The sequence below is a fragment of the Phocoena sinus genome, chromosome 2 (genome assembly GCF_008692025.1).
Source record: "Phocoena sinus isolate mPhoSin1 chromosome 2, mPhoSin1.pri, whole genome shotgun sequence".
NCBI classification, from domain to species: Eukaryota; Metazoa; Chordata; class Mammalia; order Artiodactyla; family Phocoenidae; genus Phocoena; species Phocoena sinus.
This window is the reverse complement of record NC_045764.1, coordinates 142,935,925-142,949,822: the sequence shown is the minus strand read 5'-3', so window position 1 is coordinate 142,949,822 and position 13,898 is coordinate 142,935,925. Positions and strand designations below refer to the sequence as shown.

At 34.3% G+C, this 13,898-nt stretch overlaps 1 protein-coding gene across 5 annotated transcripts in view; it reads right to left on the bottom strand.

The window, feature by feature from the left end:
• The window catches only part of GPHN (gephyrin), a 636,104-nt gene that overhangs the window by 508,169 nt on the left and 114,037 nt on the right, over window positions 1-13,898 (bottom strand). The gene's annotated exons all lie outside the window — the stretch shown is intronic.

Below are 13,898 nucleotides of genomic sequence, written 5' to 3'. Positions count from 1 at the left end.
TCTCCCAAGACTGAACAGGGAAGAAATAGAAAATATCAACAGACCAATCACAAGCACTGAGATTGAAACTGTGAGTAAAAATCTTCCAACAAACAAAAGTCCAGGACCAGATGGCTTCACAGGCGAATTCTATCAAACATTCTGAGACGAGTTAACACCTATCCTTCTGAAACTATTCCAAAAAATTGCTGAGGAAGGAATACTCCCAAACTCATCCTATGAGGCCACCATCACCCTGATACCAAAACCAGACAAAGATACCACAAAAAAAAATTACAGGCAATATCACTGATGAACATAGACGCAAAAATCCTCAACAAAATACCAGCAATCCAAATCCAACAATACAATAAAAGGATCATACACCATGATCAAGTGGCATTTATCCCAGGGATGCAAGGATTTTTCAATATCCACAAATCAGTCAGTATGACACACCACATCAACAAATTGAAGAATAAAAACCATGATCATCTCAATAGATGCAGAAAAAGCTTTTGACAAAATTCAACACCCATTTATGATAAAAACTCTCCAGAAGTGGGCACAGAGGGAATATACTTCAACATAATAAAGGCCATACTTGAAAAACCTACAGCTAACATCATACTCAATGGTGAAAAGTTGAAAGCACTTCCTCTAAGATCAGGAACAAGACAAGGATGTCCACTCTTGCCACTTTTATTCAACATAGTTTTGGAAGTCCTAGTCACAGCAATCAGAGAAGAAAAAGAAATAAAAGAAATCCAAATTGGAAAAGAAGAAGTAAAACTGTCACTGCAAATTACTTAATATTGGGCTGGCCAAAAACTTCATTCAGGTTTTTCTGTAACATCTTAAGGAAAAACCTGAACAAACTTTTTGGCCAACCCAGTATTATTCACAGAAGATCTTAAAGATGCTACCAGAAAACTAGCAGAGGTCATCAATGAATTCGGTACAGTTGCAGGATACAAAATTAATACACAGAAATCTGTTGCATTTCTACACACTAAAGATCAGAAAGAGAAATTAAAGAAACAATCACATCAAAAAGAATAACTCCTAGGTTTATTCATACCTAGGAATGAACCTACCTAAGGAGACAAAAGACCTGTACTCCAAAAACTATAAAATGCTGATGAAAGAAATTAAAGATGACACAAAGAGATGAAAAGATATACCATGTTCTTGGATTGGAAAAATCAATATTGTCAGAAAGAGTATAATACCCAAGGCACTCTACAGATTCAATGCAATCCCTATCAAATTACCAATGGCCTTTTTCACAGAACTAGAACAAAAAATCTTAAAATTTGTATGGAGACACAAAAGACCCTGAATAGCCAAAGGAATCTTGAGAAAGAAAAACAGAGCTGGAGGAATCAGGCTCCCTGACTTCGAAGCTACAGTAATCAAAACAGTATGGAACTGGCACAAAAACCAAAATACATATCAATGGAACAGGATAGAAAGCCCAGAAATAAACCCATGTACCTACGGTCAATTAATCTACAACAAAGGAGACAAGAATATACAATGGAGGAAAGACAATCTCTTCAATAAATGGTGCTGGGAAAACTGGACAACTATGTGTAAAAAATGAAATTAGAACATTCTTTAACACCATACACAAAAATAAGCTCAAAATGGATTAAAGACCTAAATGTAAGATCAGATACAACAAAACTCTTAGAAAATTCTCTGACATAAACTGCAGCAATATCTTTTCCAAGCCATATGCTAGAGTAATGGAAATAAAAACAAAAATAAATAAATGGGACCTAATTGAACTTAAAAGCTTTTGCACAGCAAAGGAAACCATAAACAAAATGTAAAGACAACCCACAGAATGGGAGAAAATATCTGCAAACGATGTGACCCACAAGGGATTAATCTCCAAAATTTACAAACAGTTCATCTGGCTCAATATCAAAAAAACAAATAACCCAATCAAGAAATGGGCAGAAGACCTAAATAGACATTTCCCCAAAGAAGACATACAGATGGCCAAGAGGCACATGAAAAGCTGCTCAACATTGCTAATTATTAGAGAAATGCAAATCAAAACTACAATGAGATATCACCTCACACCAGTCACAATGGCCATTATCAAAAAGTCTACAAACAATAAATGCTGGAGAGGGTGCAGAGAAAAGGGAACCCTCCTACACTGTTGGTGGGAATGTAAATTGGTGCAGTCACCATGGAGAATAGTATGGAGGTTCCTTAAGAAACCAAAAATAGAGCTACCATATGATCTAGCAATCCCACTCCTGGGCATATATCCAGAAAAAAACATGGTTCGAAAGGATACATGCACCTCAGTGTTCACTGCAGCACTGTTTACAGTAGCCAAGACACGGAAGCAACCTAAATGTCCATCGACGGATGGATGGATAAGGAAGATGTGTTACATATATACAATGGAATATTACTCAGCCATTAAAAAGGATGAAATAATGCCAACCTCAACATCATGGATGGATCTGGAAATCACCATACTAAGTGAGGTAAGTCAGACAAATATCATATGATATCGCTTATATGCAGAATCAAAAAAAAAGATACAAATGAACTTACTTACAAAACAGAAATAGATTCATAGACTTAGAGGACAAACTTATGGTTACCGGGGAGAAGGGTGGAGGGGAGGGACAGATTGGGAGCTTGGGATTGACATGTACACTGCTGTATTCAGAACAGATAACCAACAAGGACCTACTGCATAGCACAGGGAATGCTGCTCAATATTCTGTAATAACCTAAATGGGGAAAGAATTTGAAAAAGAATAGATACATGTAAATGTATAACTGAATAGCTTTGCTGTACACCTGAAACTAACACAACATTGTTCATCAACTATGCTCCAATATAAAATAAAAATTTTAAAACAACCCATTAAAGTGTACACTTTAAATGGATGAACTGTATGGTATATGATTTAGATCTCAATAAAGAATAAAGTTGTCTAGACATTAAAAAGATCCTTAGGAGAGGAGGATAATGCTTCTTCTGTTCAGGCTCCCTACCTGCTCCCCACTCCCTCGAAAAAAAAAAGTTAAAGTAAATTCACAAAGAATTAGAAGTGCAACAGACAATTTCAGCAAGTCTTAATCTCTTCAGTGATAGCCAGATCAAATCTAAAACACTGTCTTCAGTTTTTCCATTACACTTTAAGTGAGGCACTGACAAACTACAGCTTGTTCTGGATGGCTTTCTCAAATCCAATTATCCTGACTAAATCACTGGTGTGAATAAATCAATGAAATAACTAAATTTAAAAGTTATAAATAACATATATAATAAATGATCTAATTCTACCCTTTTGAGAATGTAATATACTTTATTAGGACACACAACTGACCTTTGGATTACATCTTTTTAGCAATATCTGACACCTTCCCAAACCACTGTCCTTTATAAAGGTATTCTGGAAACAGAAAGAGTAACCTGAAGTCCATTTTATTAAAAACTGTCCCCCAAATTATGGCAAGGACCATGCCTGCTTTATTTACCATTATTTTCCAGGTCCTACCATATTAAATGACACATAGTATATACTCAATAAATATTCATTAGTTATTTTTTAAGCACTTCTAAATTCTTGACTTAATGATAGAGGAGAAAAGAATGTTTTAAACTAAGTATTAAAAAGTACCCTATTTACATTTCATTTTTTTCTGCTAAAAAATGTCAAGACTTAATATCACTTTGCTTCCAATTTAAGTGAACTATAAAAATTTGCACTCAATGCCAGGTGGCTAAGTGAAAGTCTGACCAGAATATAAATGTCACTTCACCTCACAAAGTGCAACTCAAATATTTTTCGTCTGACTATGCTCTTAGTTATTTATAAAAAAGGGAAAGATAAGATACAACTTTACAGAAAAGAAAAATACTATCTTAACTTACTTTTTAAATTACTGTCTTTTAAGAAACAAGTTAAAGTAAGACTGAATTACTCAAGTTATTTTTTTTCCTCTACAAAATTATGCTATGAGAGTTATTTTCAAAGTGAACTGTTCAGAAACAGATTCAATTTTGAAAATGCTTTCAGGGATCTTCCTCGATTTCATCAGGAAAAAATGGAATCCTTTGTTGGCAACATCTTCTCAGTATTCTAAACAGCAACTGCCTATAAATCAAAACCATGAGGATTAGTGACTCCTTTTGCTCATGGAGTTAGGTCTCTCATTTATGTCATACACACTTAGAAAGATACTGAGACTGCAGAAGGAACCAATGCTGATCAAAGTTTAAATACAGCTATTAGGTCAACAAAGGGTAGACTTTTGTATTGAACACCAATAAAGGGCTGAATGTTAGAACTGCCTGAAGAATGGGGAAAACGCAGGTTTTGCCAATGTATATTCACTATACATTCAGTCTGTTACTCTCTTACTCTTTCCATTACCCTCTCTTTCATTTAGTCACTAAATCGCACATTCATTCCTTCACTCAACTATTTAAGGAATATGTCTGGTTGGGTCTATTGTGGTAGGTGGTAGCGATATAAGATTAAACATGAACAGTCTCTGCCCTTAAGTAAGTTATAATCTATTGAGAAATACAGACAGTACATACACAAACAATGATAATATAGTGTAAAAAGCTATGATAGAAGTTTAGGCAACATATAGGAGGAGCACATGGGAGATCATAGAGGACTCCAGGAAGGAAAAAAATCCAAGCTCAATCAGCTCAACCAGCCTTCCTCCCTAAATGGATTACCCTAAATTTAAAATTTAGGCTTCCTTCTTAACGTTCATTTAATCTCTCTCGGAGGGTAAAAAAAGATTAGGGTAGTTAACATTTACCACAGTGACCAGGTAGGAGTGGAAAGAAGGGGCAGCAAGGGCTAGTCTCCTTTAAACTGCTGCCCAATTGTCTAGTATTGTGGACGTTTTCCCAGCTGGGTAAAGGTAATTTAATTCTCCTTATTCTCAAAGAATAGTATTTTAAAACTTTAAACTCTTAAAACATCTAGAAAAGAAATAAATGGGTCTCTCCTAGCTTTTCTTTTGTCATTTTCTTCCTAATGTGGGCTAAGTCACAAGCAGGTGTTTCTTAGGAAACTCATTAGGGAAGCATACTTAGGCAGACTTTTGATTAGCAAGCTTCTTTACCTGCCTGTTTGTCTTCCCAACCAACAACCAACAATCTTCCACTGAAAAATCCAAAAGGAGTTCACATATAAGGACTCAACTGTCATTATTTCAACGAGGCTTTTCCTTTGCAGGTGTTAAATCTCACTTTCAATCTCACGTTTAGTCTCTGCAGATACCAACATAAACCATAACCAAAGGAAACAAAAATTCTGTTCCACCTCCTCCTAATAAAAATTGAGAAAAAATATATATATAAAAGTTCAGGGTGAGAGAACAATTAAATGATCAAAAGTCATATACCTACAAGCCATATAGAAAAAAATATTTTCAAACATTTTAATGTCAGTTCCTAGGTGGCCAGGGCTAAGATGTTATTCCATCATATTTTTAATAAACGCAGCAATACAAACTAAAACCAAATGTGAAGTCATTATGCTGTAGATCTTAAACTTACACAGTGCTGTATGTCAATGATATCTCAATAAAACTGGGGAAAAAATTTTTTTTAATGTGAGAACAAAATCAAGAAAGTCAAAACTAAGGCGAGGAGTAGAAAGAACGCAATGCCTGGTTGTCAGGAGGCCCATCACCATGTAGTTTTAGGACCTTAGATAAATCACAACTCAGCTGAGCTTTAGGTTTTACATCTCTAAATTGACAGAACTAAACTAATTGAGTATGATTCCCATGCAGAAAAGGCAATTTCAATGTAGTGGGTAATAGACTGTAAAGATGATGGAAGGTGCAAATGGAAACTAGCCAACTCCCAGCAAAAAGCAGGATTCATATAACACAAGGATACAAATTCTGCTAACAACCTGAACTAGTTTGGAGCAATCTTCCCTAGTCAAGCCTCCAGATGAAAATGCATCCCCAGCCAACACTTAGATTTGCAATCTTGGGAGATCCTGAGCAAAGGAACCAGTTAAACTGTGCCCAAAATCCTGACTGTGAGATAATACGTATTGTTCTAAGAAAGTTTGTGGTAATCTGTTACACAGCAATATAAAACTAATATAAGTAGACAATGCAATCATTCATTTTTTCACTCTGACCATCAGTGTCAGATATATCAATGTGTTCTTGATAAACGAAATACATGGATATCAAAACTTTGTTTTAATCACTAGTTTTAATCTCGTAGACTCTCATTCATCTTCAGCCAAACTGAGTTTCGAAAAAGTGTAACATACCCCTGGAGTTTCTATTCATTCTCATAATCAATCATTCTCTCCCTCTCTCTCTGTTATTCCTTCTTTGCTCCCTCCCTTCCTCCTTTCCTGCTTTTTTTTTTTCCTTAACAAAAGCTTCATTTCAAGGATCACCTCTTTTTAAAATACTTTGTCAGTGCTCCCATTAAACTTTTATATGCCTCTATAATAATATTCCTCAGTTAAGGTATTACAGTGGAAAGGGGAATGAGAATCTTTGACTCCTTTTCCTTTTTTGACTGATAGCGGTAACGTTTCTCTTTTTAAGAAAGAAGAAAGTATGGAAAGACAGAAATAATCTGTTATTATTCCACCTGCTGTCTAGCCAGTTGTAATTAATGTAATAAATTCATCTGAGTCATTTCACATTTGCGTGTGTGTACTACATAAACAGTAAATAATATCAGGAAATAGGGAACAACTATTATCAATTAATTGAACTATGCACTCCTTTAAAATTATTATAGCTATTACTACCAATACCTATCTAATTGAGATGATATGGGAAGGCAAGCAAAATGTTCTGCTTTAAAATAATAACAATTCTTGACAATGTATACATTTGTCCTTAAATTAACAGCTGAGACTGAATACACTACACATCTCTTAGTTTTATCACTCTTTTTCTGGGACTATCTTCTCTCTCATTTAATTAGGGTATTCCACCATTCTGACCACAGGCATCTCTCCCATGACTGGTAAGTCAAGATAGCCTATACCCCTGGCCACAGTGATTGGCTGAGGTTTGGACACATGACCAGATTAACAAAATCAGAATTATTCCATGAGATTTTATGTTTTAGAGATGAAGTGAAGAGAGATCATGAAGCTAGAAGGAAGGGAATTACAGTAAGTTATCAGCCATCTTGCCCATTTCATGGAGAAAGCCTGACTGCCGTAAGTGAGAATAAAGCCAAGAAAAACCAAAAGAGATGATGAAGGAAAGTGAGAGAAACAAAACCAGTTGCACAAACCCTCTAATTCTCTTCTTTGAGGCTCCCACCCTTGATCTGGTTTCTGAAACTCTTTCTTGATTCCTTGAGAAGTACTCCTTAGTTACATATGCCAATCAAATCACAAATTAGCTTTTGAAGCTAGTTTGACTTAGGTGTCTGTACCCTGAAAATGAAAGAATCAACTAATTAAAACAATACATTATTTATTTCATTAAAAAATTCTAATACTGGATTGGTCATCTATATGCCTCAGGCAGACAACTCAGATATTATCCATCTTCAATCATATGTTCCTTAATTACAAGAACAATGTCAATTAAACCTAATTGCTGAAGGATGTAAGATGAACATCTATCTACTAGTGTTTTGATTAAATAAATTTTTAAACAAATGAACCCATAAAAACTGCAACATACATTCCCAGGAATGTACGGAATGATGGAAATGAGAGAAAGTCTTCTAAAAGTAAAGTATAATCCAAAGTCTTTGGATTTGCAGTTCTGACATAGAGCACAGTACCATAATACCTTAGCACCAGCCTAGATTAAGCTGTACTGTCCAAATATATACTTTACAGTCTAATAACCATATAATCCAAAAAAGAACCTGATTAAAAATGATAAAAACTTACAGTTAGAGATGTTACTACAGACAAGACAGCTTTGGTATCTGTCTTAGATTTAGCAGAACTATTGGCAGCAGAGCAAAATGAATGATCAATAATGTTTAAAATGCTGTCCTTGGGAAAATCATTTCCACATCAAATGAAATTTATCTTAAGAAAAACAAAGGATAATATAAAAACTCATATTTTGTTTAATAATTAAAGGTCTCTTGGGACTTCCCTGGTGGCGCAGTGGTTAATCATCCGCCTGCCAATGCAGGGGACATGGGTTCAAGCCCTGGTCCGGGAAGATCCCACACGCCACAGACAACTAAGCCCATGCGCCACAACTAATAAGTCCGCGCACCACAACTACTGCATCCTGCGTGCCTAGAGCCAGTGCTCCACAACAAGAGAAGCCACCGCAATGAGAAGCCCATGCACCACAAAGAAGAGTAGCTCTCGCTCGCCAGAACTAGAGAAAGCCCGCATGCAGCAACAAAGACCCAATGCAGCCAAAAATAAAATAATTTTTTAAAAAAGCTAAAGAGAAATATTTTTTTAATGTATTAAAGGTCTCAAAGATACTCTAAAATTGAAATTTAATAAGCAAGCCATAAAAAACATTAAAATTGAAATGTAATCAATAAGCCGTAAAAAACATTAACTAAAATCATCTACCTGCAGTATGAGAATGTACAGCTCTATGGAAAATAACCACTTCAAAAACCAGTTTATCTTCTGTTGACTGGCATTTTTAAGAAATTCAGTTCACCACGGCAACCTGTCTTAACACCAGCAGATAAGTACAGGCTATATTTAGATATGATTGCTTTCCAGACGGCAATCCTGCCTTTCCTTCATGTTTAATGTCATGATCCAAGGGACCAAAATATCATTCAATCAGATTGTAGTGTGAAGACAAGTATACATCCTCAGGGGGATGAGGCTGTGTTTCAGGACCATGAAAAGAATAGCTTCCACCAAAGGTGGTAAAATTTGTAAAGAAGCACATAAAGGTAAATAAAATGTTCATGTCTAAGAAATTTACAATCAGATACAACTATTTTGTCCAATTTTATCTTTGTTCTTAAACATTAAATGCCATTATCAAACACTAATGATCTATACTATCAAAATACATTTCAACTAGCAGGTTTTTGTTATTATTTAATTAGTATGCTGCATTTCCAATCAGGCACCTTCTAACTAAAAAAGAAAATTATTTTTTACCCAAAAGCAATCCTTTAAAGATTAGGTATAACAAAGAGAAGTATTAATACAAGACAAGTAATACAATACATAACAAGGAAGATTGATTAAAATGATACTGCTATGAAATTACCCTGGATGTATTTGTACTTTATAATCTTTGTAATGATAGTGAAAAGAATTTCTATTTTACTGACTAAGTAACACAGTTTACTTCACAAGGTACCGAGGTATCATAATAATCAGAGAGAGTACCTTTTATTTTTCTTTACTCTCTAGATGAGCTGCATCAAAATTATTAAAGATAAAAGAAGTGAAGTTCAATTAAAAATACCAAGAACAGGGCTTCCCTGGTGGCGCAGTGGTTGAGAGTCCGCCTGCCGATGCAGGGGACACGGGTTCGTGCCCCGGTCCGGGAGGATCCCACATGCCGCGGAGCGGCTGGGCCCGTGAGCCACACCTACTGAGCCTGCGCGTCTGGAGCCTGTGCTCCGCAGCAAGAAAGGCCGCGATAGTGAGAGGCCTGCGCACCGTGATGAAGAGTGGCCCCCTGCTTGCCACGACTAAAGAAAGCCCTCGCACAGAAACGAAGACCCAACCCAGCAAAAATAAATTAATTAATAAACTCCTACCCCCAACATCTAAAAAAAAAAAAAAAAAAAAAAAATACCAAGAACACATCACCTCACACCCATTAGGATGGCTACTTATTAAAAAACAAAAACCAACAGAAAATGAGTGTTGGTGAGGAAGTGGAGAAATTGGAACACTTATGCACTGTTGGCAGGAATATAAAATGGTGCAACCACTATGGAAAACACTATGGAAGTTCTTCAAAAACTTAAAAACAGAATTACCATATGATACAGCAATTCTGCTTCTGGGTATATATCCAAAAGAATTGAAACCAGGGTCTCAAGGAGATATTGGCACACCCATGTTTTGAGCGGCATTATTCACAACAGCCAAAAGGTAGATGCAACTCAGTGCCCATCAATGGATGAATAAGTAAAAAAACTGTGAGAGATATATATATATATATAATGGAACATTACTCAGCCTTAATAAGGAAAGAAATCCTGACACATGCTGGAACTCCCTTGAAGCAATTGTGCTAACTGAAATAAACCAATCACAAAAAGACAAATATTGCATGATTCCACTTATGAGATTCCTAGAGTATTCCAAAACTACTGAAACAGAAAGAACGGTAGTTGCCAGAGGCTGGGAGGAGGGGAATACAGGGAGTTATTGTTTAATTGGTATAAAGTTACAGTTCTCCAAGATGAAAAACTCTAGGGATAGGCTGCAACAGTGTGTATATACTTAACATTACTGAACTGTACACTTATAAATGGTAAAATTGGTTAAAACAGTAAATTTTATGTTACACTTATTTTACCACAATTAAAAAAAAACACCAAGAGTATTGACAAGAAGTATTTCCTCATCCATAATACAATTTATCCAGAATTTATAAATAAGATTTCTATTTTATTGAATCATCCTTTCTTAAAAATCACAAGAGGTCATAATTTGGTAAAATAGTTTTCAAAATCTTAACATTACTGAAGCAACTGAAAATACATTCTGAGTAACAGAAAGAAAAACAACAAAGACTGACATAATTGTCATGTTTTGCAAAATTTTCAAGGAATATAAACCTTCCCTATCTGCCCTATAAAGAAAATTACTAATATCCTACATTATGAATTATATTTCTAGTATTCACAGATGGACAATTCTTCTATGAATTAAACAATTCTTCCTCTGATTTACATATCACATATCTACGATGCACCAAAATTTTTAAGAGCTTTTGCAAATTAAACAAACAAGGCACATCCATCTATAACCCCCCCCACACACACACACAATCAGCATCAACACAATGAGTAGCACAAAGAGGTATTCAATTTCTATTAGTCCTTTTCATTCTTATGTTACATTTCCTCTTTTGATTCTTAAACAGCTTTTAATAGTTTCTATAAATGAATCTGAGTTCACATAATTATCTCTGCTAAATAGTTTATAAATAAGCAATAACAAATCTAAAGCATAAATATGGTAATATGTTTTATCTTTCATCTTCAGCAAATAGACAATGGAAATTTGAAAGCATTTTTGAGAATTATCACTATAGAGAACACAACTGATATAACTTAAAGTATGTTATATACAGTATCTCCTGTATGCTATATACAGTATCTCTTTTTCATATAATAGTCATCTCTCCAGCATAGATAACAAGAAAAAGCAAAAATTTTCATGATTTAAATAGCACATAACCTTCCACTTAAAGAGAACAAAAATTAATTATACCATGTTAATAGTTTCTTGTATGTATGAAAATTACGTACCACATTAGATACGTTTCTAACATAACATCAAGTTACATTTGACACTTTTCAATGTGCCATTGAAGACCACAACTAATACAAGAAATCTCATAAAACAACTCAAATTGACAAATTATACATACAGCAGAGGAAATCATTCTTAAAATGTTTATAATCATAAATAGAAGATAAGTAATTAAAACTGTTAATTGTTTATTTCAAAATTTAACACGCATGCAAATTACTAAGTCAAACAAATCTTTAGGCACATTATTAGCAAAAAGTGAAAGTCAAGTTCCTCTACTTGGTCTTATACGTAACACCTACAAGACTACGACAGAAACAAATATTCTTAGAGTAACTACCCAAAGAAGAGAGCTTGTCATGTATTCCCCTCACCACAACCTTGCCACAAGTCAGATTCTGCTCTCATTATTACAACAAATCAAAAGTTAGTAACAAGATCAGAAAGTCTTGCTTAGGGAGTCACAACTTTATTTTTTTTTCTTCTCCCATGGCATCCCTCCTTCATCATGTTCACACAATATAGCTCACTCAGTTCACTCAAGCCCAATAATTACTTTTACTACAATGATTTTACTAAAAATCTTGGGTTGTGTACTATACACAGTTTAGATAAACTACAGAGGATCTATCACATTATTCCATCAGCTTGCCATAGATACGAGTATAAAGTAGTCATTTTTGGTTCTGCCCTTTTGCTCTCCTCTGTGGCAGTAAACCTCTCAAACTTCATTCATTCATACATATACACACATACAACTCGGTTTTATTACTATACTTTGTCCACAGATATTCCATACCTGCTCATTTATCTGATTAAGACACTCTACACACCATTCTGAGTGTCAATATTGATCAGATTAGCCTGGGTTCTTCTCAACCTACTTTTTCCTTCTCTCTTTATTCTGTCTTCCTTTCTCACAGTATTAGTGATTGAAACACAGTACTTAAATTTTTCTTCACACATCAACTCCTTTCAGCATCAGGAGCTCACGTAGGTGAAGCATAGTACAAATCTGCCAGGCATATTAACATAGAGCATTCATTCAATACACATATCTTATTCTAATAATATTTTTTATTTGGAACATTTATTAAAATAACATATTATACAATTTTAGCAACCCTTACACTAGTCAGGAGTACTCATCAAATGCCAGTTATTTTTTGAGGGGATTTTTGCAGAAAAGTTATTTCCGAAATATTTTCTACTTAATGTTACAACATAAACAATTCATATAGAACCAAAAAGTAGTATACATGAACTGATGAACAAACAGTAAAGAATTACATCAAAAGTCTGGGAGTCTGTGCCAGACAAGAGGTATGTACTAAGGTATGTACTAAGTTAATGTTGCTATAGAATAGTAACTCAAAATAAAATATTTCCCATCATAACAACTGAAAAAAACACATTCGTTTTCCACATCAGGCATTTCTTTCCCTACAGAATTTCAGCAAGTGAGAAATATATCTTTAAAAAATGAACTACAGTCATTAATAGTACATTTTGACAATTCTTATTAAGAAAAAAGTTCTTTCCAAATCCAAGTGTCAAGGGCAAAGACAAATTCTTGCTCACTGAATTCTTACATTCAAGACTAATGCCAAGAGACTAATGCCAAGTTAAGAGAATGATGTTAAATTAAGCTATCTAGCTACTTTAAAACAGAGACTTAGAATTATTTTGTCCACTCAATGCAGTAGTGATCTGAGATAAATTTCTCTTAGAAATTTTCTCTAAGATTAAATTCCTATTTTAGTGATAGGTGACATTATGAATATTATTCTACATTCTAGGAAGAAGTACCAAAGTGTTTCAAAACACTACAACTCATTATTATAATCCAATTTTCAAGTATATTCTCCACAGCTTTTATATTATTGAAGTCCATATAAGCACATTTTTTTCCAAAAACACTGCATTAAAAAGATATATAATCCCACTGTACCAAAAATATACCTTACAAATAATACAATGGAATAATTTATTTTATCCAAATGGGTGACATCTTTCAATGATATTGTAAAGCTTCTTCCCATATCCTCATGCACATGTTATTCAATATTCATTTACTAGAAATAGTTATATCCACATAGAACAATTCTATTCTTCATTAAATATTTATAGAACTGAAAGAACAACTTATCAATCTTCCTTTCAATAAAAATCATGGAGAAAGAATATTGACAATCCTTTTGAATGAGGAAAAGAGAGACATTAAAAAAAATTAGAGAATTGGGATTGGAAACTCATTTCGAAACTCATTACAATAATGAGTTCATTACAATAACTTCAATATTCAATCATTTTCACCATTCTGTCTTGTAACTATATTTTTTTAATGACTTGGAAAATCATTATGAAATCAATAACCTTCAGGTTCAACACACTCCTGTGTTTTATTCCTCACACAATTTTAAATGAATTACTAGTAAAATCTGGATGAGTATAGATTAC